The sequence below is a fragment of the Rhipicephalus microplus genome, unplaced genomic scaffold (genome assembly GCF_043290135.1).
Source record: "Rhipicephalus microplus isolate Deutch F79 unplaced genomic scaffold, USDA_Rmic scaffold_38, whole genome shotgun sequence".
NCBI lineage: Eukaryota > Metazoa > Arthropoda > Arachnida > Ixodida > Ixodidae > Rhipicephalus > Rhipicephalus microplus.
The window spans coordinates 1,676,564-1,700,949 of NW_027464611.1; the positions used below are offsets into that span (position 1 = coordinate 1,676,564).

The window sequence follows — 24,386 nt, forward strand, 5'->3', positions numbered from 1 at the left end:
GCGTTTGGTCGTTAGCCGAAAGGTTGGAGGTTCGAGCCCACCCAGTGGTGGTGCGGCGCTTTTTTTTCTTTAGGCTGATAGCTTTGAAGATATGTTCTGATGGTGGTGAGAGTGGAGCACGACTGTCTCCGTGGCGCAAATGGCTAGCGCGATCGGCTGTTAACTGAAAGGTTGGAGGTTCGAGCCCTCCCGAGAGTGGTGTGTTGCTTTTTTTCTTTGGGCTGATAGCTTTGAGGATATGTTCTGATGGTGGTGAGAGTGGAGCAGGACTGTCTCCGTGGCGAAATTGGCTAGCGCGATCGGCTGTTAACCGAAAGGTTGGAGGTTCGAGTTCTCCCGAGAGTGGTGTGTTGCTTTTTTCTTTGCGCTGATAGCTTTGAAGTTATGTTCTGTTGGTGGTGAGAGCGGAGCACGAATGTCTCCGTGGCGCAATTGGCTAGCGCGATCGGCTGTTAACCGAAAGGTTGGAGGTTCGAGCCCTCCCGGGAGTGGTGTGTTGTTTTTTTTCTTTGGGCTGATAGCTTTGAGGATATGTTCTGATGGTGGTGAGAGTGGAGCAGGACTGTCTCCGTGGCGAAATTGGCTAGCGCGATCGGCTGTTAACCGAAAGGTTGGAGGTTCGAGTTCTCCCGAGAGTGGTGTGTTGCTTTTTTCTTTGCGCTGATAGCTTTGAAGTTATGTTCTGTTGGTGGTGAGAGTGGAGCACGAATGTCTCCGTGGCGCAAATGGCTAGCGCGATCGGCTGTTAACTGAAAGGTTGGAGGTTCGAGCCCTCCCGAGAGTGGTGTGTTGCTTTTTTTTCTATGGGATGATAGCTTTGAAAATATGTTCTGGTGGTGGTGAGAGTGGAGGAGGACTGTCTCCGTGGCGCAATTGGCTAGCGCGATCGGCTGTTAACCGAAAGGTTGGAGGTTCGAGCCCACCCGAGGACGGTGTGTCGCTTTTTTTTCTTTGGGATGATAGCTTTAAAGATATGTTCTGAAGGTGGTGAGAGTGGAGCAGGACTGTCTTCGTGGCGAAATTGGGTAGCGCGTTCGGTCGTTAGCCGAAAGGTTGGAGGTTCGAGCCCACACGGTGGTGATGCTGCGCTTTTTTTCTATGGGATGATAGCTTTGAAGATATGTTCTGGTGGTGGTGAGAGTGGAGAAGGACTGTCTCCGTGGCGCAATGGGCTAGCGCGATCGGCTGTTAACCGAAAGGTAGGAGTTTCGAGCCCACCCGAGGACGGTGTGTCGCTTTTTTTTCTTTGGGATGATAGCTTTAGAGATATGTTCTAAAGGTGGTGAGAGTGGAGCAGGACTGTCTTCGTGGCGAAATTGGGTAGCGCGTTCGGTCGTTAGCCGAAAGGTTGGAGGTTCGAGCCCACCCGGTGGTGGTGCGGCGCTTTTTTTTTCTTTGGGCTGATAGCTTTGAAGATATGTTCTGATGGTGGTGAGAGTGGAGCAGGACTGTCTCCGTGGCGCAATTGGCTAGCGCGATCGGCTGTTAATAGAAAGGTTGGAGTTTCGAGCCCACCCGAGGACGGTGTGTCGCTTTTTTTTTCTTTGGGATGATAGCTTTAAAGATATGTTCTAAAGGTGGTGAGAGTGGAGCAGGACTGTCTTCGTGGCGAAATGGGGTAGCGCGTTCGGTCGTTAGCCGAAAGGTTGGAGGTTCGAGCCCACCCAGTGGTGGTGCGGCACTTTTTTTTCTTTAGGCTGATAGCTTTGAAGATATGTTCTGATGGTGGTGAGAGTGGAGCACGACTGTCTCCGTGGCGCAAATGGCTAGCGCGATCGGCTGTTAACTGAAAGTTTGAGGTTCGAGCCCTCCCGAGAGTGGTGTGTTGCTTTTTATTCTTTGGGCTGATAGCTTTGAAGATATGTTCTGATGGTGGTGAGAGTGGAGCAGGACTGTCTCCGTGGCGAAATTGGCTAGCGCGATCGGCTGTTAACCGAAAGGTTGGAGGTTCGAGCTCTCCCGAGAGTGGTGTGTTGCTTTTTTCTTTGCGCTGATAGCTTTGAAGATATGTTCTGTTGGTGGTGAGAGTGGAGCACGAATGTCTCCGTGGCGCAATTGGCTATCGCGATCGGCTGTTAACCGAAAGGTTGGATGTTCGAGCCCTCCCGGGAGTGGTGTGTTGTTTTTTTTTTCTTTGGGCTGATAGCGTATAAGATATGTTCTGATGGTGGTGAGAGTGGAGCAGGACTGTCTCCGTGGCGCAATTGGCTAGTGCGATCGGCTGTTGAACGAAAGGTTGGAGGTTCGAGCCCTCCCGGGAGTGGTGTGTTGCTTTTTTCTTTGCGCTGATAGCTTTGAAGATATGTTTTGATGGTGGTGAGAGGAAGCACGACTGTCTCCGTGGTGCAATTGGCTAGCGCGATCGGCTGTTGACCTTAAAGTTGGAGGTTCGAGTGCACCCGGTGGTGGTGCGGCGCTTTTTTTTCTTTGGGCTGATAGCTTTGAAGATATGTTCTGATGGTGGTGAGAGTGGAGCACGACTGTCTCCGTGGCGCAATTGGCTAGCGCGATCGACTGTTAACCGAAAGGTTGGAGTTTCGAGCCCTCTCGGGAGTGGTGTGTTGCTTTTTTTTCTTTGGGCTTATAGCTTCGAAGATACGTTCTGATGGTGGTGAGAGTAGAGCGGGACTGTCTCCGTGGCGCAATTGGCTAGCGCGATCGTCTCTTAACCGGAAGGTTGGAGGTTCGAGCCCTCCCGGGAGTGGTGTGTTGCTTTTTTTTTCTTTGGGCTGATAGCTTTGAAGATATGTTCTGATGGTGGTGAGAGTGGAGCAGGACTGTCTCCGTGGCGCAATTGGGTAGCGCGTTCAGTCGTCAACCGAAAGGTTGGAGGTTCGAGCCCTCCCGGGAGTGGTGTGTTGCTTTTTTTTTCTTTGGGCTGATAGCTTTGAAGATATGTTCTGATGGTGGTGAGAGTGGAGCAGGACTGTCTCCGTGGCGCAATTGGGTAGCGCGTTCAGTCGTCAACCGAAAGGTTAGAGGTTCGAGCTCACCCGGTGGTGGTGCGGCGCTTTTTTTCTATGGGATGATAGCTTTGAAGATATGTTCTGGTGGTGGTGAGAGTGGAGGAGGACTGTCTCCGTGGCGCAATTGGCTAGCGCGATCGGCTGTTAACCGAAAGGTTGGAGGTTCGAGCCCACCCGGGGGTGGTGCGGCGCTTTTTTTTCTTTGGGCTGATAGCTTTGAAGATATGTTCTGATGGTGGTAAGAGTGGAGCAGGACGTTCTCCATGGCGCAATCGGCTAGCGCGATCGGCTGATTATGCAAAGGTTGGAGGTTAGAGCGCACCCGGGGACGGTGGGTCGTTTTTTTTTCTTTGCGCTGATAGCTTTGAAGATATGTTCTGATGGTGGTGAGAGTGGAGCACGACTGCATCCGTGGCGCAATTGGCTAGCGCGATCGGCTGTTGACCGAAAGGTTGGAGGTTCGAGCCCAACCGGTTGTTGTGCGGCGCTTCTTCTTCTTTGGGCTGATAGCTCTGAAGAATTGTTCTGACGGTGGTGAGAGCGGAGCACGACTGTCTCCGTGGCACAATTGGCTAGCGCGATCGGCTGTTAGCCGAAAGGCTGGAGGTTCGAGCCCACCCGGTGGTTGTGCGGCGCTTTTTTTCTATGGCCTGATAACTTTGAAGATATGTTCTAATGGTGGTGAGAGTGGAGCACGACTGTCTCCGTGGCGCAATTGGCTAGCGCGATCGGCTGTTAACCGAAAGGTTGGAGTTTCGAGCCCTCCCGGGAGTGGTGTGTAGCTTTTTTTTTCTTTGGGCTGATAGCTTCGAAGATATGTTCTGATGGTGGTGAGAGTGGAGCAGGACTGTCTCCGTGGCGCAATTGGCTAGCGCGATCGGCTGTTAACCGAAAGGTTGGAGGTTCGAGCCCTCCCGGGAGTGGTGGGTTGCTTTTTTTTTCTTTGGGCTGATAGCTTTGAAGATATGTTTTGATGGTGGTGAGAGTGGAGCAGGACTGTCTCCGTGGCGCAATTGGGTAGCGCGTTCAGTCGTCAACCAAAAGGTTAGAGGTTCGAGCCCACCCGGTGGTGGTGCGGCGCTTTTTTTCTATGGGATGATAGCTTTGAAGATATGTTCTGGTGGTGGTGAGAGTGGAGGAGGACTTTCTCCGTGGCGCAATTGGCTAGCGCAATCGCCGGTTAACCGATAGGTTGGAGGTTCGAGCCCACCCGGGGGTGGTGCGGCGCTTTTTTTTCTTTGGGCTGATAGCTTTGAAGATATGTTCTGATGGTGGTAAGAGTGGAGCAGGACTGTCTCCATGGCGCAATTGGCTAGCGCGATCGGCTGATAATCGAAAGGTTGGAGGTTAGAGCCCACCCGGGGACGGTGGGTCGTTTTTTTTTCTTTGCGCTGATAGCTTTGAAGATATGTTCTGATGGTGGTGAGAGTGGAGCACGACTGCATCCGTGGCGCAATTGGCTAGCGCGATCGGCTGTTGACCGAAAGGTTGGAGGTTCGAGCCCAACCGGTTGTTGTGCGGCGCTTCTTCTTCTTTGGGCTGATAGCTCTGAAGAATTGTTCTGACGGTGGTGAGAGCGGAGCACGACTGTCTCCGTGGCACAATTGGCTAGCGCGATCGGCTGTTAGCCGAAAGGCTGGAGGTTCGAACCCACCCAGTGGTGGTACGGCGCTTTTTTTTCTTTGGGCTGATAGCTTTGAAGATATGATCTGATGGTGGTGAGAGTGGAGCACGACTGTCTCCGTGGCGCAATTGGCTAGCACGTTCGGCTGTTGACCGAAAGGTCGGAGGTTCGAGCGCACCCGGTGGTGGTGCGGCGCTTTTTTTTCTTCAGGCTGATAGCTTTGAAGGTATGTTCTGATGTTGGTGAGAGTGGAGCAGGACTGTCTCCGTGGCGAAATTAGCTAGCGCGATCGGCTGTTAACCGAAAGGTTGGAGGTTCGAGCTCTCCCGAGAGTGGTGTGTTGCTTTTTTCTTTGCGCTGATAGCTTTGAAGATATGTTCTGTTGGTGGTGAGAGCAGAGCACGAATGTCTCCCTGGCGCAATTGGCTTGCGCGATCGGCTGTTAACCGAAAGGTTGGAGGTTCGAGCCCTCCCGGGAGTGGTGTGTTGCTTTTTTTTCTTCGGGCTGATAGCTTTGAAGGTATGTTCTGATGGTGGTGAGAGTGGAGCATGACTGTCTCCGTGGCGCGATTGTCTAGCGCGATCGTCTGTTAACCGGAAGGTTGGAGGTTCGAGCCCACCCGGTGGTTGTGCGGCGCTTTTTTTCTATGGCCTGATAAATTTGTAGATATGTTCTAATGGTGGTGAAAGTTGAACAGGACTGTCTCTGTGGCACAATTGGCTAGTGCGATCGGCTGTTAATCGAAAGGTTGGAGTTTCGAGCCCACCCGGTGGATGTGCGGCGCGTTTTGTTGGGGCTGATAGCTTTGAAGATATGTTCTGATGGTGGTGAGAGTGAAGCAGGACAGTCTCCGTTGCGCAATCGGCAAGCGCGATCGGCTGTTAACCGAAAGGTTGGAGTTTCGAGCCCTCCCGGGAGTGGTGTGTTGCTTTTTTCTTTGCGCTGATAGCTTTGAAGATATGTTCTGATGGTGGTGAGAGTGGAGCACGACTGTCTCCGTGGCGCAAATGGCTAGCGCGATCGGCTGTTACCTGAAAGGTTGGAGGTTCGAGCCCTCCCGGGAGTGGTGTGTTGCTTTTTTTTCTTTGTGCTGATAGCTTTGAAGATATGTTCTGATGGTGGTGAGAATGGAGCTGGACTGTCTCCGGGGCGCAATTGGCTAGCGCGATCGGCTGTTAACCGAAAGGTTGGAGGTTCGAGCCCACCCGGTGGTGGTGCAGTGCTTTTTTTTCTTTGAGATGATAGTTTTGAAGATATGTTCTGATGGTGGTGAGAGTGGAGCAGGACTGTCTCCGTGGCGCAATTGGCTAGCGCGATCGGCTGTTAATAGAAAGGTTGGAGTTTCGAGCCCACCCGAGAATTGTGTGTCGCTTTTTTTGGGGGGATGATAGCTTTAAAGATATGTTCTAAAGGTGGTGAGAGTGGAGCAGGACTGTCTTCGTGGCGAAATTGGGTAGCGCGTTCGGTCGTTAGCCGAAAGGTTGGAGGTTCGAGCCCACACGGTGGTGGTGCGGCGCTTTTTTTTTTCTTTAGGCTGATAGCTTTGAAGATATGTTCTGATGGTGGTGAGAGTGGAGCACGACTGTCTCCGTGGCGCAAATGGCTAGCGCGATCGGCTGTTAGTTGAAAGGTTGGAGGTTCGAGCCCTCCCGAGGGTGGTGTGTTCCTTTTTTTTCTTTGGAATGATAGCTTTGAAGATATGTTCTGATGGTGGTGAGAGTGGAGCAGGACTGTCTCCATGGCGAAATTGGCTAGCGCGATCAGCTGTTAACCGAAAGGTTGGAGGTTCGAGCTCTCACGAGAGTGGTGTGTTGCTTTTTTCTTTGCGCTGATAGCTTTGAAGATATGTTCTGTTGGTGGTGAGAGCGGAGCACGAATGTCTCCGTGGCGCAATTGGCTAGCGCGATCGGCTGTTAACCGAAAGGTTGGAGGTTCGAGCCCTCCCGGTAGTGGTGTGTTGTTTTTTTCTTTGGGCTGATAGCTTTGAAGATATGTTCTGATGGTGGTGAGAATGGAGCAGGACTGTCTCCGTGGCGCAATTGGCTAGCGCGATCGGCTGTTAACCGAAAGGTTGGAGGTTCGAGCCCTCCCGGGAGTGGTGTGTTGCTTTTTTCTTTGCGCTGATAGCTTTGAAGTTATGTTCTGATGGTGGTGAGAGGAAGCACGACTGTCTCCGTGGTGCAATTGGCTAGCGCGATCGGCTGTTAACCGAAAGATTGGAGGTTCGAGCCCACCCGGTGGTGGTGCGGCGCTTTTTTTCTATGGGATGATAGCTTTGAAGATATGTTCTGGTGGTGGTGAGAGTGGAGGAGGACTTTCTCCGTGGCGCAATTGGCTAGCGCAATCGCCGGTTAACCGATAGGTTGGAGGTTCGAGCCCACCCGGGGGTGGTGCGGCGCTTTTTTTTCTTTGGGCTGATAGCTTTGAAGATATGTTCTGATGGTGGTAAGAGTGGAGCAGGACTGTCTCCATGGCGCAATTGGCTAGCGCGATCGGCTGTTAACCGAAAGGTTGGAGGTTCGAGCCCTCCCGGGAGTGGTGTGTTGCTTTTTTTTCTTTGGGCTGATAGCTTTGAAGATATGTTCTGATGGTGGTGAGAGTGGAGCAGGACTGTCTCCGTGGCGCAATTGGCTAGCGCGATCGGCTGTTAACCGAAAGGTTGGAGGTTCGAGCCCTCCCGGGAGTGGTGGGTTGCTTTTTTTTTCTTTGGGCTGATAGCTTTGAAGATATGTTTTGATGGTGGTGAGAGTGGAGCAGGACTGTCTCCGTGGCGCAATTGGGTAGCGCGTTCAGTCGTCAACCGAAAGGTTAGAGGTTCGAGCCCACCCGGTGGTGGTGCGGCGCTTTTTTTCTATGGGATGATAGCTTTGAAGATATGTTCTGGTGGTGGTGAGAGTGGAGGAGGACTTTCTCCGTGGCGCAATTGGCTAGCGCAATCGCCGGTTAACCGATAGGTTGGAGGTTCGAGCCCACCCGGGGGTAGTGCGGCGCTTTTTTTTCTTTGGGCTGATAGCTTTGAAGATATGTTCTGATGGTGGTAAGAGTGGAGCAGGACTGTCTCCATGGCGCAATTGGCTAGCGCGATCGGCTGATAATCGAAAGGTTGGAGGTTAGAGCCCACCCGGGGACGGTGGGTCGTTTTTTTTTTCTTTGCGCTGATAGCTTTGAAGATATGTTCTGATGGTGGTGAGAGTGGAGCACGACTGCATCCGTGGCGCAATTGGCTAGCGCGATCGGCTGTTGACCGAAAGGTTGGAGGTTCGAGCCCAACCGGTTGTTGTGCGGCGCTTCTTCTTCTTTGGGCTGATAGCTCTGAAGAATTGTTCTGACGGTGGTGAGAGCGGAGCACGTCTGTCTCCGTGGCACAATTGGCTAGCGCGATCGGCTGTTAGCCGAAAGGCTGGAGGTTCGAACCCACCCAGTGGTGGTACGGCGCTTTTTTTTCTTTGGGCTGATAGCTTTGAAGATATGATCTGATGGTGGTGAGAGTGGAGCACGACTGTCTCCGTGGCGCAATTGGCTAGCACGTTCGGCTGTTGACCGAAAGGTCGGAGGTTCGAGCGCACCCGGTGGTGGTGCGGCGCTTTTTTTTCTTCAGGCTGATAGCTTTGAAGGTATGTTCTGATGTTGGTGAGAGTGGAGCAGGACTGTCTCCGTGGCGAAATTGGCTAGCGCGATCGGCTGTTAACCGAAAGGTTGGAGGTTCGAGCTCTCCCGAGAGTGGTGTGTTGCTTTTTTCTTTGCGCTGATAGCTTTGAAGATATGTTCTGTTGGTGGTGAGAGCAGAGCACGAATGTCTCCCTGGCGCAATTGGCTTGCGCGATCGGCTGTTAACCGAAAGGTTGGAGGTTCGAGCCCTCCCGGGAGTGGTGTGTTGCTTTTTTTTCTTTGGGCTGATAGCTTTGAAGGTATGTTCTGATGGTGGTGAGAGTGGAGCATGACTGTCTCCGTGGCGCGACTGTCTAGCGCGATCGTCTGTTAACCGGAAGGTTGGAGGTTCGAGCCCACCCGGTGGTTGTGCGGCGCTTTTTTTCTATGGCCTGATAAATTTGAAGATATGTTCTAATGGTGGTGAGAGTTGAACAGGACTGTCTCTGTGGCACAATTGGCTAGCGCGATCGGCTGTTAATCGAAAGGTTGGAGTTTCGAGCCCACCCGGTGGATGTGCGGCGCGTTTTGTTGGGGCTGATAGCTTTGAAGATATGTTCTGATGGTGGTGAGAGTGGAGCAGGACAGTCTCCGTTGCGCAATCGGCAAGCGCGATCGGCTGTTAACCGAAAGGTTGGAGTTTCGAGCCCTCCCGGGAGTGGTGTGTTGCTTTTTTCTTTGCGCTGATAGCTTTGAAGATATGTTCTGATGGTGGTGAGAGTGGAGCACGACTGTCTCCGTGGCGCAAATGGCTAGCGCGATCGGCTGTTATCTGAAAGGTTGGAGGTTCGAGCCCTCCCGGGAGTGGTGTGTTGCTTTTTTTTCTTTGTGCTGATAGCTTTGAAGATATGTTCTGATGGTGGTGAGAATGGAGCTGGACTGTCTCCGGGGCGCAATTGGCTAGCGCGATCGGCTGTTAACCGAAAGGTTGGAGGTTCGAGCCCACCCGGTGGTGGTGCAGTGCTTTTTTTTCTTTGGGATGATAGTTTTGAAGATATGTTCTGATGGTGGTGAGAGTGGAGCAGGACTGTCTCCGTGGCGCAATTGGCTAGCGCGATCGGCTGTTAATAGAAAGGTTGGAGTTTCGAGCCCACCCGAGAATTGTGTGTCGCTTTTTTTGGGGGGATGATAGCTTTAAAGATATGTTCTAAAGGTGGTGAGAGTGGAGCAGGACTGTCTTCGTGGCGAAATTGGGTAGCGCGTTCGGTCGTTAGCCGAAAGGTTGGAGGTTCGAGCCCACACGGTGGTGGTGCGGCGCTTTTTTTTTCTTTAGGCTGATAGCTTTGAAGATATGTTCTGATGGTGGTGAGAGTGGAGCACGACTGTCTCCGTGGCGCAAATGGCTAGCGCGATCGGCTGTTAGTTGAAAGGTTGGAGGTTCGAGCCCTCCCGAGGGTGGTGTGTTCCTTTTTTTTCTTTGGGTTGATAGCTTTGAAGATATGTTCTGATGGTGGTGAGAGTGGAGCAGGACTGTCTCCATGGCGAAATTGGCTAGCGCGATCAGCTGTTAACCGAAAGGTTGGAGGTTCGAGCTCTCACGAGAGTGGTGTGTTGCTTTTTTCTTTGCGCTGATAGCTTTGAAGATATGTTCTGTTGGTGGTGAGAGCGGAGCACGAATGTCTCCGTGGCGCAATTGGCTAGCGCGATCGGCTGTTAACCGAAAGGTTGGAGGTTCGAGCCCTCCCGGTAGTGGTGTGTTGTTTTTTTCTTTGGGCTGATAGCTTTGAAGATATGTTCTGATGGTGGTGAGAATGGAGCAGGACTGTCTCCGTGGCGCAATTGGCTAGCGCGATCGGCTGTTAACCGAAAGGTTGGAGGTTCGAGCCCTCCCGGGAGTGGTGTGTTGCTTTTTTCTTTGCGCTGATAGCTTTGAAGATATGTTCTGATGGTGGTGAGAGGAAGCACGACTGTCTCCGTGGTGCAATTGGCTAGCGCGATCGGCTGTTGACCGAAAGGTTGGAGGTTCGAGCGCACCTGGTGGTGGTGCGGCGCTTTTTTTTCTTTGGGCTGATAGCTTTGAAGATATGTTCTTATGGTGGTGACAGTATAGCACGACTGTCTCCGTGGCGCAATTGGCTAGCGCGATCGGCTGTTAACCGAAAGGTTGGAGTTTCGAGCCCTCCCGGGAGTGGTGTGTTGCTTTTTTTTCTTTGGGCTGATAGCTTCGAAGATATGTTCTGATAGTGGTGAGAGTGGCGCAGGACTGTCTCCGTGGCGCAATTGGCTAGCGCGATCGGCTGTTAACCGAAAGGTTGGAGGTTCGAGCCCTCCCGGGAGTGGTGTGTTGCTTTTTTTTCTTTGGGCTGATAGCTTTGAAGATATGTTCTGATGGTGGTGAGAGTGGAGCAGGACTGTCTCCGTGGCGCAATTGGGTAGCGCGTTCAGTCGTTAACCGAAAGGTTAGAGGTTGGAGCCCACCCGGTGGTGGTGCGGCGCTTTTTTTCTATGGGATGATAGCTTTGAAGATATGTTCTGGTGGTGGTGAGAGTGGAGGAGGACTGTCTTCGTGGTGCAATTGGCTAGCGCGATCGGCTGTTAACCGAAAGATTGGAGGTTCGAGCCCACCCGGGGGTGGTGCGGCGCTTCTTTTTCTTTGGGCTGATAGCTCTGAAGAATTGTTCTGACGGTAGTGAGAGCGGAGCACGACTGTCTCCGATGCACAATTGGCTAGCGCGATCGGCTGTTAGCCGAAAGGCTGGAGGTTCGAGCCCACCCAGTGGTGGTGCGGCGCTTTTTTTTCTTTGGGCTGATAGTTTTGAAGATATGTTCTGATGGTGGTGAGAGTGGAGCACGACTGTCTCCGTGGCGCAATTGGCTAGCACGATCGGCTGTTGACCGAAAGGTTGGAGGTTCGAGCGCACCCGGTGGTGGTGCTGCGCTTTTTTTTTCTTCGGGCTGATAGCTTTGAAGATATGTTCTGATTGTGGTGAGAGTGGAGCACGACTGTCTCCGTGGTGCAATTGGCTAGCGCGATCGGCTGTTAACCGAAAGGTTGGAGTTTCGAGCCCTCCCGGGAGTGGTGTGTTGCTTTTTTTCTTTGGGCTGATAGCTTCGAAGATATGTTCTGATGGTGGTGAGAGTGGAGCAGGACTGTCTCCGTGGCGCAATTGGCTAGCGCGATCGGCTGTTAACCGAAAGGTTGGAGGTTCGAGCCCTTCCGGGAGTGGTGTGTTGCTTTTTTTTCTTTGGGCTGATAGCTTTGAAGATATGTTCTGATGGTGGTGAAAGTGCAGCAGGACTGTCTCCGTGGCGCAATTGGGTAGCGCGATCGGCTGTTAACTGAAAGGTTGGAGGTTTGAGCCCTCCGGGGAGTGGTGTGTTGCTTTTTTTTCTTTGGGCTGACAGCTTTGACGATATGTTCTGATGGTGGTGAGAGTCGAGCAGGACTGTCTCCGGGGCGCAATTGGCTTGCGCGATCGGCTGTTAACCGAAAGGTTGGAGGTTCGAGCACACCCGGTGGTGGTTCGGCACTATTCTTTCTTTGGGCTGATGGCTTTGAAGATATGTTCTGATGGTGGTGAGAGTGGAGCACGACTGTCTCCGTGGCGCAATTGGCTAGCGCGATCGGCTGTGTACCGAAAGGTTGGAAGTTCGAGCGCACCCGGTGGTGGTGCGGCGCTTTTTTTTCTTTGGGCTGATAGCTTTGAAGATATGTTCTGGTGGTGGTGAGAGTGGAGCAGGACTGTCTCCGTGGCGCAATTGGCTATCGCGATCGGCTGTTAACCAAATGGTTGGAGGTTCGAGCCCTCCCGGGAGTGGTGTGTTGCTGTTTTCTTTGCGCTGATAGCTTTGAAGATATGTTCTGATGGTGGTGAGAGGGAGCACGACTGTCTCCGTGGTGCAATTGGCTAGCGCGATCGGCTGTTGACCGAAAGGTTGGAGGTTCGAGCGCACCCGGTGGTGTTGCGGCCCTTTTTTTTCTTTGGACTGATAGCTTTGAAGATATGTTCTGATGGTGGTGAGAGTGGAGCACGACTGTCTCCGTGGCGTAATTGGCTAGCGCGATCGGGTGTTAACTGAAAGTTTGAGGTTCGAGCCCTCCCGAGAGTGGTGTGTTGCTTTTTTTTTCTTTGGGCTGATAGATTTGAAGATATGTTCTGATGGTGGTGAGAGTGGAGCAGGACTGTCTCCATGGCGCAATTGGCTAGCGCGATCGGCTGTTATCCGAAAGGTTGGAGGTTCGAGCCCTCCCAGGAGTGGTGTGTTGCTTTTTTTTCTTTGGGCTGATAGCTTTGAAGATATGTTCTGATGGTGGTGAGAGTGGAGCAGGACTGTCTCCGTGGCGCAATTGGGTAGCGCGTTCAGTCGTTAACCGAAAGGTTAGAGGTTCGAGCCCACCCGGTGGTGGTGCGGCGCTTTTTTTCTATGGCCTGATAGCTTTGAAGATATGTTCTAATGGTGGTGAGAGTGGAGCAGGACTGTCTCCGTGGCGAAATTGGCTAGCGCGATCGGCTGTTAACCGAAAGGTTGGAGGTTCGAGCCCTCCCGAGAGTGGTGTGTTGCTTTTTTCTTTGCGCTGATAGCTTTGAAGATATGTTCTGTTGGTGGTGAGAGTGGAGCACGACTGTCTCCGTGGCGCAATTGGCTAGCGCGATCGGCTGTTAACTGAAAGGTTGGAGGTTCGAGCCCTCCGGGGAGTGGTGTGTTGCTTTTTTTTCTTTGGGCTGATAGCTTTGACGATATGTTCTGATGGTGGTGAGAGGGGAGCAGGACTGTCTCCGGTGCGCAATTGGCTTGCGCGATCGGCTGTTAACCGAAAGGTTGGAGGTTCGAGCCCACCCGGTGGTGGTGCGGCGCTTTTTTTTCTTTGGGCTGATAGCTTTGAAGATATGTTCTGATGGTGGTGAGAGTGGAGCACGACTGTCTCCGTGGCGCAATTGGCTAGCGCGATCGGCTGTTGCCCGAAAGGTTGGAGGTTCGAGCGCACCCGGTGGTGGTGGGGCGCTTTTTTTTCTTTGGGCTGATAGCTTTGAAGATATGTTCTGATGGTGGTGAGAGTGGAGCAGGACTGTCTCCGTGGCGCAATTGGCTAGCACGATCGGCTGTTAACCGAAAGGTTGGAGGTTCGAGCCCTCCCGTGAGTGGTATGTTGCTTTATTCTTTGCGCTGATAGCTTTGAAGATATGTTCTGTATGTGGTGAGAGTAGAGCACGACTGTCTCCATGGCGCAATTGGCTAGCGCGATCGGCTGTTAACCGAAAGGTTGGAGGTTCGAGCCCACCCGGTGGTGGTGCGACGCTTTTTTTCTTTGGGCTGATAGCTCTGAAGAAATGTTCTGACGGTGGGGAGAGTGGAGCACGACTGTCTCCGTGGCGCAATTGGCTAGCGCGATCGGCTGTTAACCGAAAGGTTGGAGGTTCGAGCCCTCCCGGGAGTGGTGTGTTGCTTTTTTTTCTTTGGGCTGGTAGCTTTGAAGATATGTTCTGATGGTGGTGAGAGTGGAGCAGGACTGTCTCCGTGGCGCAAATGGCTAGCGCGATCGGCTGTTACCTGAAATGTTGGAGGTTCGAGCCCTCCCGGGAGTGGTGTGTTGCTTTTTTTTCTTTGGGCTGATAGCTTTGAAGATATGTTCTGATGGTGGTGAGAGTGTTGTAGGACTGTCTCCGTTGCGCAATTGGCTAGCGCGATCGGCTGTTGACAGAAAGGTTGGAGGTTCGAGCCCAACTGGTGCTTGTGCGGCGCTTTTTTTTCTTTGGGCTGATAGCTTTAGATATCTTCTGATGGTGGTGAGAGTGAAGCAGGACTGTCTCCGTGGCAGAATTGGCTAGCGCGATCGGCTGTTAACCGAAAGGCTGGAGGTTCGAGCCCACCCAGTGGTGGTGCGGCGCTTTTTTTTCTTTGGGCTGATAGCTTTGAAGATATGTTCTGATGGTGGTGAGAGTGGAGCACGACTGTCTCTGTGGCGCAATTGGCTAGCGCGATCGGCTGTTGACCGAAAGGTTGGAGGTTCGAGCGCACCCGGTGGTGGTGCGGCGCTTTTTTTTCTTTGGGCTGATAGCTTTGAAGATATGTTCTGATGGTGGTGAGAGTGGAGCAGGACTGTCTCCGTGGCGCAATTGGCTAGCGCGATCGGCTGTTAACCAAAAGGATGGAGGTTCGAGCCCTCCCGGGAGTGGTGTGTTGCTTTTTTTTGCGCTGATAGCTTTGAAGATATGTTCTGTATGTGGTGAGAGTGGAGCACGACTGTCTCCGTGGCGCAATTGGCTAGCGCGATCGGCTGTTAACCGAAAGGTTGGAGGTTCAACCCCACCCGGTGGTGGTGCGACGCTTTTTTTCTTTGGGCTGATAGCTTTGAAGATATGTTCTGATGGTGGTGAGAGTGGAGCACGACTGTCTCTGTGGCGCAATTGGCTAGCGCGATCGGCTGTTGACCGAAAGGTTGGAGGTTCGAGCGCACCCGGTGGTGGTGCGGCGCTTTTTTTTCTTTGGGCTGATAGCTTTGAAGATATGTTCTGATGGTGGTGAGAGTGGAGCAGGACTGTCTCCGTGGCGCAATTGGCTAGCGCGATCGGCTGTTAACCAAAAGGATGGAGGTTCGAGCCCTCCCGGGAGTGGTGTGTTGCTTTTTTTTGCGCTGATAGCTTTGAAGAAATGTTCTGACGGTGGGGAGAGTGGAGCACGACTGTCTCCGTGGCGCAATAGGCTAGCGCGATCGGCTGTTAACCGAAAGGTTGGAGGTTCGAGCCCTCCTGGGAGTGGTGTGTTGTTTTTTTTCTTTGGGCTGATAGCTTTGAAGATATTTTCTGATGGTGGTGAGAGGGAGCACGACTGTCTCCGTGGCGCTATTGGCTAGCGCGATCGGCTGTTAACTGAAAAGTTGGAGGTTCGAGCCCTCCGGGGAGTGGTGTGTTGCTTTTTTTCTTTGGGCTGATAGCTTTGACGATATGTTCTGATAGTGGTGAGAGTGGAGCACGACTGTCTCCATGGCGCAATTGGCTAGCGCGATCGGCTGTTAACCGAAAGGTCCGAGGTTCGAGCCCTCCCGGGAGTTGTGTGTTCCTGTTTTCTTTGCGCTGATAGCTTTGAAGATATGTTCTGATGGTGGTGAGAGGGAGCACGACTGTCTCCGTGGTGCGATTGGCTAGCGCGATCGGCTGTTGACCGAACGGTTGGAGGTACGAGCGCACCCGGTGTTGTTGCGGCGCTTTTTTTTCTTTGGGCTGATAGCTTTGAAGATATTTTCTAAAGGTGGTGAGAGTGGAGCACGACTGTCTCCGTGGCGCAATTGGCTAGCGCGATCGGGTGTTAACCGAAAGGTTGGAGTTTCGAGCCCTCCCGGGAGTGGTGTGTTGCTTTTTTTTGGGCTGATAGCTTTTAAGATATGTTCTGATGGTGGTGAGAGTGGAGCTGGACTGTCTCCGTGGCGCAATTGGCTAGCGCGATCGGCTGTTAACCGAAAAGTTGGAGGTTCGAGCCCTCCCGAGAGTGGTGTGTTGCTTTTTTCTTTGCGCTGATAGCTTTGAAGATATGTTCTGTTGGTGGTGAGAGTGCAGCACGACTGTCTCCATGGCGCAATTGGCTAGCACGATCGGCTGTTAACCGAAAGGTTGGAGTTTCGAGCCCTCCCGGGAGGGGTGTGTTGCTTTTTTCTTTGCGCTGATAGCTTTGAAAATATGTTCTGATGGTGGTGAGAGTGGAGCACAACTGCCTCCGTGGCGCGATCGGCTAGCGCGATCGTCTGTTAACGGAAAGGTTGGAGGTTCGAGCCCATCCGGTGGTGGTGCGGCGCTTTTTTTTCTTTAGGCTGATAGCTTTGAAGATATGCTCTGATGGTGGTGAGAGTGGAGCACGACTGTCTCCGTGGCGCAATTGGCTAGCGCGATCGGCTGTTAACTGAAAGGTTGGAGGTTCGAGCCCTCCGGGGAGTGGTGTGTTGCTTTTTTTCTTTGGGCTGATAGCTTTGACGATATGTTCTGATGGTGGTGAGAGTGGAGCAGGACTGTCTCCGGGGCGCAATTGGCTTGCGTGATCGGCTGTTAACCGAAAGGTTGGAGGTTCGAGCCCACCCGGTGGTGGTGCGGCGCTTTTTTTTCTTTGGGCTGATAGCTTTGAAGATATGTTCTGATGGTGGTGAGAGTGGAGCACGACTGTCTCCGTGGCGCAATAGGCTAGCGCGATCGGCTGTTAACCGAAAGGTTGGAGGTTCGAGCCCTCCCGGGAGTGGTGTGTTGTTTTTTTCTTTGGGCTGATAGCTTTCAAGATATGTTCTGATGGTGGTGAGGGTGGAGCAGGACTGTCTCCGTGGCGCAATTGGCTAGCGCGATCGGCTGTTAACCGAAAGGCTGGAGGTTCGAGCCCACCCAGTGGTGGTGCGGCGCTTTTTTTTCTTTGGGCTGAAAGCTTTGAAGATATGTTCTGATGGTGGTGAGAGTGGAGCACGACTGTCTCTGTGGCGCAATTGGCTAGCGCGATCGGCTGTTAACCAAAAGGTTGGAGGTTCGAGCCCTCCCGGGAGTGGTGTGTTGCTTTTTTTGCGCTGATAGCTTTGAAGATATGTTCTGTATGTGGTGAGAGTGGAGCACGACTGTCTCCGTGGCGCAATTGGCTAGTGCGATCGGCTGTTAACCGAAAGGTTGGAGGTTCAACCCCACCCGGTGGTGGTGCGACGCTTTTTTTCTTTGGGCTGATAGCTCTGAAGAAATGTTCTGACGGTGGGGAGAGTGGAGCACGACTGTCTCCGTGGTGCGATTGGCTAGCGCGATCGGCTGTTGACCGAACGGTTGGAGGTACGAGCGCACCCGGTGTTGGTGCGGCGCTTTTTTTTCTTTGGGCTGATAGCTTTGAAGATATGTTCTGATGGTGGTGAGAGTGGAGCACGACTGTCTCCGTGGCGCAATTAGCTAGCGCGATCGGGTGTTAACCGAAAGGTTGGAGTTTCGAGCCCTCCCGGGAGTGGTGTGTTGCTTTTTTTGGGCTGATAGCTTTCAAGATATGTTCTGATGGTGGTGAGAGTGGAGCAGGACTGTCTCCGTGGCGCAATTGGCTAGCGCGATCGGCTGTTAACCGAAAGGTTGGAGGTTCGAATCCCCCCGGTGGTGGTGCGACGCTTTTTTTCTTTGGGCTGATAGCTCTGAAGAAATGTTCTGACGGTGGGGAGAGTGGAGCACGACTGTCTCCGTGGCGCAATAGGCTAGCGCGATCGGCTGTTAACCGAAAGGTTGGAGGTTCGAGCCCTCCCGGGAGTGGTGTGTTGTTTTTTTCTTTGGGCTGATAGCTTTCAAGATATGTTCTGATGGTGGTGAGGGTGGAGCAGGACTGTCTCCGTGTCGCAATTGGCTAGCGCGATCGGCTGTTAACCGAAAGGCTGGAGGTTCGAGCCCACCCAGTGGTGGTGCGGCGCTTTTTTTTCTTTGGGCTGAAAGCTTTGAAGATATGTTCTGATGGTGGTGAGAGTGGAGCACGACTGTCTCTGTGGCGCAATTCGCTAGCGCGATCGGCTGTTAGCCAAAAGGTTGGAGGTTCGAGCCCTCCCGGGAGTGGTGTGTTGCTTTTTTTGCGCTGATAGCTTTGAAGATATGTTCTGTATGTGGTGAGAGTGGAGCACGACTGTCTCCGTGGCGCAATTGGCTAGTGCGATCGGCTGTTAACCGAAAGGTTGGAGGTTCAACCCCACCCGGTGGTGGTGCGACGCTTTTTTTCTTTGGGCTGATAGCTCTGAAGAAATGTTCTGACGGTGGGGAGAGTGGAGCACGACTGTCTCCGTGGTGCGATTGGCTAGCGCGATCGGCTGTTGACCGAACGGTTGGAGGTACGAGCGCACCCGGTGTTGGTGCGGCGCTTTTTTTTCTTTGGGCTGATAGCTTTGAAGATATGTTCTGATGGTGGTGAGAGTGGAGCACGACTGTCTCCGTGGCGCAATTAGCTAGCGCGATCGGGTGTTAACCGAAAGGTTGGAGTTTCGAGCCCTCCCGGGAGTGGTGTGTTGCTTTTTTTGGGCTGATAGCTTTCAAGATATGTTCTGATGGTGGTGAGAGTGGAGCAGGACTGTCTCCGTGGCGCAATTGGCTAGCGCGATCGGCTGTTAACCGTAAAGTTGGAGGTTCGGGCCCTCCCGAGAGTGGTGTGTTGCTTTTTTCTTTGCGCTGATAGCTTTGAAGATATGTTCTGTTGGTGGTGAGAGTGGAGCACGACTGTCTCCATGGCGCAATTGGCTAGCACGATCGGCTGTTAACCGAAAGGTTGGAGTTTCGAGCCCTCCCGGGAGGGGTGTGTTGCTTTTTTCTTTGCGCTGATAGCTTTGAAAATATGTTCTGATGGTGGTGAGAGTGGAGCACAACTGCCTCCGTGGCGCGATCGGCTAGCGCGATCGTCTGTTAACGGAAAGGTTGGAGGTTCGAGCCCATCCGGTGGTGGTGCGGCGCTTTTTTTTTCTTTAGGCTGATAGCTTTGAAGATATGCTCTGATGGTGGTGAGAGTGGAGCACGACTGTCTCCGTGGCGCAATTGGCTAGCGCGATCGGCTGTTAACTGAAAGGTTGGAGGTTCGAGCCCTCCGTGGAGTGGTGTGTTGCTTTTTTTCTTTGGGCTGATAGCTTTGACGATATGTTCTGATGGTGGTGAGAGTGGAGCAGGACTGTCTCCGGGGCGCAATTGGCTTGCGCGATCGGCTGTTAACCGAAAGGTTGGAGTTTCGAGCCCACCCGGTGGTGGTGCGGCGCTTTTTTTTCTTTGGGCTGATAGCTTTGAAGATATGTTCTGATGGTGGTGAGAGTGGAGCACGACTGTCTCCATGGCGCAATTGGCTAGCGCGATCGGCTGTTGACCGAAAGTTTGGAGGTTCGAGCGCACCCGGTGGTGGTGCGGCGCTTTTTTTTCTTTGGGCTGATAGCTTTGAAGATATGTTCTGATGGTGGTGAGAGTGGAGCAGGACTGTCTCCGTGCCGCAATTGGCTAGCGCGATCGGCTGTTAACCGAAAGGTTGGAGGTTCGAGCCCTCCCGGGAGTGGTGTGTTGCTTTTTTCTTTGCGCTGATAGCTTTGAAGATATGTTCTGTATGTGGTGAGAGTGGAGCACGAATGTCTCCATGACGCAATTGGCTAGCGCGATCGGCTGTTAACCGAAAGGTTGGAGGTTTGAGCCCACCCGGTGGTGCTGCGACGCTTTTTTTCTTTATGCTGATAGCTCTGAAGAAATGTTCTGACGGTGGGGAAAGTGGAGCACGACTGTCTCCATGGCGCAATTGGCTAGCGCGATCGGCTGTTAACCGAAAGGTTGGAGGTTCGAGCCCTCCCGGGAGTGGTGTGTTGCTTTTTTTTCTTTGGGCTGATAGCTTTGAATATATGTTCTGATGGTGCTGAGAGTGGAGTAGGATTGTCTCCGTTGCGCAATTGGCTAGCGCGATCGGCTGTTGACCGAAAGGTTGGAGGTTCGAGCCCAACCGGTGCTTGTGCGGCGCTTTTTTTCTTTGGGCTGATAGCTTTGAAGATATGTTCTGATGGTGGTGAGAGTGGAGCAGGACTGTCTCCGTGGCGCAATTGGCTAGCGCGATCGGCTGTTAACCGAAGGGCTGGAGGTTCGAGCCCACCCAGTGGTGGTGCGGCGCTTTTTTTTCTTTGGGCTGATAGCTTTGAAGATATGTTCTGATGGTGGTGAGAGTGGAGCACGACTGTCTCCGTGGAGCAATTGGCTAGCACGATCGGCTGTTGACCGAAAGGTTGGAGGTTCGAGCGCACCCGGTGGTGGTGCGGCGCTTTTTTTTTTCTTCGGGCTGATAGCTTTGAAGGTATGTTCTGATGGTGGTGAGAGTGGAGCAGGACTGTCTCCGTGGCGAAATTGGCTAGCGCGATCGGCTGTTAACCGAAAGGTTGGAGGTTCGAGCTCTCCCGAGTGTGGTGTATTGCTTTTTTCTTTGAGCTGATAGCTTTGAAGATAGGTTCTGTTGGTGGTGAGAGCGGAGCACAAATGTCTCCGTGGCGCAAATGGCTAGCGCAATCGGCTGTTAACCGAAAGGTTGGAGGTTCGAGCCCTCCCGGGAGTGGTGTGTTGCTTTTTTTTCTTTGGGCTGATAGCTTTGAAGATATGTTCTGATGGTGGTGAGAGTGGAGCAGGACTGTCTCCATGGCGCAATTGGGTAGCCCGTTCGGTCGTTAACCAAAAGTTTGGAGGTTCGAGCCCACCCAGTGGTGGTGCGGCGCTTTTTTTTCTATGGGCTGATAGCATCGAAGATATGTTCTGATCGTGGTAAGAGTGGAGCACGACTGTCTCCGTGGCGCAATTGGCTAGCGCGATCGGCTGTTGATCGAAAGGTTGGAGGTTCGAGCGCACCCGGTGGTGGTGCGGCGCTTTTTTTTCTTTGGGCTGATAGCTTTGAAGATATGTTCTGATGGTGGTGAGAGTGGAGCAGGACTGTCTCCGTGCCGCAATTGGCTAGCGCGATCGGCTGTTAACGGAAAGGTTGGAGGTTCGAGCCCTCCCGAGAGTGGTGTGTTGCTTTTTTCTTTGCGCTGATAGCTTTGAAGATATGTTGTGTATGTGGTGAGAGTGGAGCACGACTGTCTCCATGGCGCAATTGGCTAGCGCGATCGGCTGTTAACCGAAAGGTTGGAGGTTCGAGCCCACCCGGTGGTGCTGCGACGCTTTTTTTCTTTGGGCTGATAGCTCTGAAGAAATGTTCTGACGGTGGGGAGAGTGGAGCACGACTGTCTGCATGGCGCAATTGGCTAGCGCGATCGGCTCTTAACCGAAAGGTTGGAGGTTCGAGCCCACCCGGTGGTGGTGCGGCGCTTTTTTTTCTATGGGCTGATAGCTTTGAAGATATGTTCTGATCGTGGTAAGAGTGGAGCAGGACTGTCTCCATTGCGCAATTGGCTAGCACGATCGGCTGTTAACCAAAAGGTTGGAGGTTCTAGCCCTCCGGGGAGTGGTGTGTTGCTTTTTTTTCTTTGGGCTGACAGCTTTGAAGATATGTTCTGATGGTGATGAGAGTGGAGCAGGACTGTCTCCGTTGCGCAATTGGCTAGCGCGATCGGCTGTTAACCTAAAGGTTGGAGTTTCGAGCCCTCCCGGGAGTGGTGTGTTGCTTTATTCTTTGCGCTGATAACTTTGAAGATATGTTCTGATGGTGGTGAGAGCGGAGCAGGACTGTCTCCGTGGCGCGATTGGCTAGCGCGATCGGCTGTTGACCGAAAGGTTGGAGGTTCGAGCGCACCCGGTGGTGGTGCGGCGCTTTTTTTTCTTTGGGCTGATAGCTTTGAAGATATGTTCTGACGGTGGTGAGAGTGGAGCAGGACTGTCTCCGTGGCGCAATTGGCTAGCGCGATCGGCTGTTAACCGAAAGGTTGGAGGTTCGAGCCCTCCCGGGAGTGGTGTGTTGCTTTTTTCTTTGCGCTGATAGCTTTGAAGATATGTTCTGTATGTGGTGAGAGTGGAGCAGGACTGTCTCCGTGGCGCAATTGGGTATCGCGTTCGGTCGTTAACCGAAAGGTTGGAGGTTCGAGCCCACCCGGTGGTGGTGCGGCGCTTTTTTTTCTATGGCCTGATAGCTTTGAAGATATGTTCTGATGGTGGTGACAGTGGAGCACGACTGTCTCCGTGGCGCAATTGGCTAGCGCGATCGGCTGTTAACCGAAAGGTTGGAGTTTCGAGCCCTCCCGGGAGTGGTGTGTTGCTTTTTTTTCTTTGGGCTGATAGCTTCGAAGATATGTTCTGATAGTGGTGAGAGTGGCGCAGGACTGTCTCCGTGGCGCAATTGGCTAGCGCGATCGGCTGTTAACCGAAAGGTTGGAGGTTCGAGCCCTCCCGGGGGTGGTGTGTTGCTTTTTTTTCTTTGGGCTGATAGCTTTGAAGATATGTTCTGATGGTGGTGAGAGTGGAGCAGGACTGTCTCCGTGGCGCAATCGGGTAGCGCGTTCAGTCGTTAACCGAAAGGTTAGAGGTTGGAGCCCACCCGGTGGTGGTGCGGCGCTTTTTTTCTATGGGATGATAGCTTTGAAGATATGTTCTGGTGGTGGTGAGAGTGGAGGAGGACTGTCTCCGTGGTGCAATTGGCTAGCGCGATCGGCTGTTAACCGAAAGATGGGAGGTTCGAGCCCACCCGGGGGTGGTGCGGCGCTTCTTTTTCTTTGGGCTGATAGCTCTGAAGAATTGTTCTGACGGTGGTGAGAGCGGAGCACGACTGTCTCCGATGCACAATTGGCTAGCGCGATCGGCTGTTAGCCGAAAGGCTGGAGGTTCGAGCCCACCCAGTGGTGGTGCGGCGCTTTTTTTTCTTTGGGCTGATAGCTTTGAAGATATGTTCTGATGGTGGTGAGAGTGGAGCAGGACTGTCTCCGTGGCGCAATTGGGTAGCGCGTTCAGTCGTTAACCGAAAGGTTAGAGGTTGGAGCCCACCCGGTGGTGGTGCGGCGCTTTTTTTCTATGGGATGATAGCTTTGAAGATATGTTCTGGTGGTGGTGAGAGTGGAGGAGGACTGTCTTCGTGGTGCAATTGGCTAGCGCGATCGGCTGTTAACCGAAAGATTGGAGGTTCGAGCCCACCCGGGGGTGGTGCGGCGCTTCTTTTTCTTTGGGCTGATAGCTCTGAAGAATTGTTCTGACGGTGGTGAGAGCGGAGCACGACTGTCTCCGATGCACAATTGGCTAGCGCGATCGGCTGTTAGCCGAAAGGCTGGAGGTTCGAGCCCACCCAGTGGTGGTGCGGCGCTTTTTTTTCTTTGGGCTGATAGTTTTGAAGATATGTTCTGATGGTGGTGAGAGTGGAGCACGACTGTCTCCGTGGCGCAATTGGCTAGCACGATCGGCTGTTGACCGAAAGGTTGGAGGTTCGAGCGCACCCGGTGGTGGTGCTGCGCTTTTTTTTTCTTCGGGCTGATAGCTTTGAAGATATGTTCTGATGGTGGTGAGAGTGGAGCACGACTGTCTCCGTGGTGCAATTGGCTAGCGCGATCGGCTGTTAACCGAAAGGTTGGAGTTTCGAGCCCTCCCGGGAGTGGTGTGTTGCTTTTTTTCTTTGGGCTGATAGCTTCGAAGATATGTTCTGATGGTGGTGAGAGTGGAGCAGGACTGTCTCCGTGGCGCAATTGGCTAGCGCGATCGGCTGTTAACCGAAAGGTTGGAGGTTCGAGCCCTTCCGGGAGTGGTGTGTTGCTTTTTTTTTCTTTGGGCTGATAGCTTTGAAGATATGTTCTGATGGTGGTGAAAGTGCAGCAGGACTGTCTCCGTGGCGCAATTGGGTAGCGCGATCGGCTGTTAACTGAAAGGTTGGAGGTTTGAGCCCTCCGGGGAGTGGTCTGTTGCTTTTTTTTCTTTGGGCTGACAGCTTTGACGATATGTTCTGATGGTGGTGACAGTGGAGCAGGACTGTCTCCGGGGCGCAATTGGCTTGCGCGATCGGCTGTTAACCGAATGGTTGGAGGTTCGAGCACACCCGGTGGTGGTTCGGCGCTTTTCTTTCTTTGGGCTGATGGCTTTGAAGATATGTTCTGATGGTGGTGAGAGTGGAGCACGACTGTCTCCGTGGCGCAATTGGCTAGCGCGATCGGCTGTGTACCGAAAGGTTGGAGGTTCGAGCGCACCCGGTGGTGGTGCGGCGCTTTTTTTTCTTTGGGCTGATAGCTTTGAAGATATGTTCTGGTGGTGGTGAGAGTGGAGCAGGACTGTCTCCGTGGCGCAATTGGCTATCGCGATCGGCTGTTAACCAAATGGTTGGAGGTTCGAGCCCTCCCGGAAGTGGTGTGTTGCTGTTTTCTTTGCGCTGATAGCTTTGAAGATATGTTCTGATGGTGGTGAGAGTGGAGCACGACTGTCTCCGTGGCGTAATTGGCTAGCGCGATCGGGTGTTAACTGAAAGTTTGAGGTTCGAGCCCTCCCGAGAGTGGTGTGTTGCTTTTTTTTTCTTTGGGCTGATAGATTTGAAGATATGTTCTGATGGTGGTGAGAGTGGAGCAGGACTGTCTCCATGGCGCAATTGGCTAGCGCGATCGGCTGTTATCCGAAAGGTTGGAGGTTCGAGCCCTCCCGGGAGTGGTGTGTTGCTTTTTTTTCTTTGGGCTGATAGCTTTGAAGATATGTTCTGATGGTGGTGAGAGTGGAGCAGGACTGTCTCCGTGGCGCAATTGGGTAGCGCGTTCAGTCGTTAACCGAAAGGTTAGAGGTTCGAGCCCACCCGGTGGTGGTGCGGCGCTTTTTTTCTATGGCCTGATAGCTTTGAA

At 52.9% G+C, this 24,386-nt stretch overlaps 1 non-coding gene across 1 annotated transcript; it reads left to right on the plus strand.

Moving 5' to 3' along the window:
* The first annotated feature begins 21,910 nt into the window (after positions 1–21,910).
* On the plus strand, positions 21,911–21,984 carry TRNAN-GUU (transfer RNA asparagine (anticodon GUU)). The gene has a single exon. It is a non-coding gene; the product is annotated as a tRNA-Asn (tRNA).
* The last annotated feature ends 2,402 nt before the right edge of the window (positions 21,985–24,386 follow it).